This window comes from Limulus polyphemus, unplaced genomic scaffold (genome assembly GCF_000517525.1).
Source record: "Limulus polyphemus unplaced genomic scaffold, Limulus_polyphemus-2.1.2 Scaffold4144, whole genome shotgun sequence".
NCBI classification, from domain to species: Eukaryota; Metazoa; Arthropoda; class Merostomata; order Xiphosura; family Limulidae; genus Limulus; species Limulus polyphemus.
In genome coordinates, this window is record NW_013669754.1 from 23,036 (window position 1) to 23,348 (window position 313).

Below are 313 nucleotides of genomic sequence, written 5' to 3' on the forward strand. Positions count from 1 at the left end.
GGCTTCTGGTTCCGCATTCAGAAGAACTTGAGGAAAACTTTTAACTTCAAGTGTTTTTGCAAATACTGTTCTGTAAACGTTATGCTCTGAAACTATTTGACTTGGATCCCGGTTTCTGACGATCGCGACGCTTGTGAGCAATAATAACGAGTGCCTTCGTGACGCTACAGTAAATGTTTAGTTAGGCGAGACTGAATAGATTTGTTTTAATTTGTTTGTTTTGAATTTCGCGCAAAGCTACACGAGGGCTATCTGCGCTAGCCGTCCCTAATTTAGCAGTATAAGACTAGAGGGAAGGCAGCTAGTCATCACC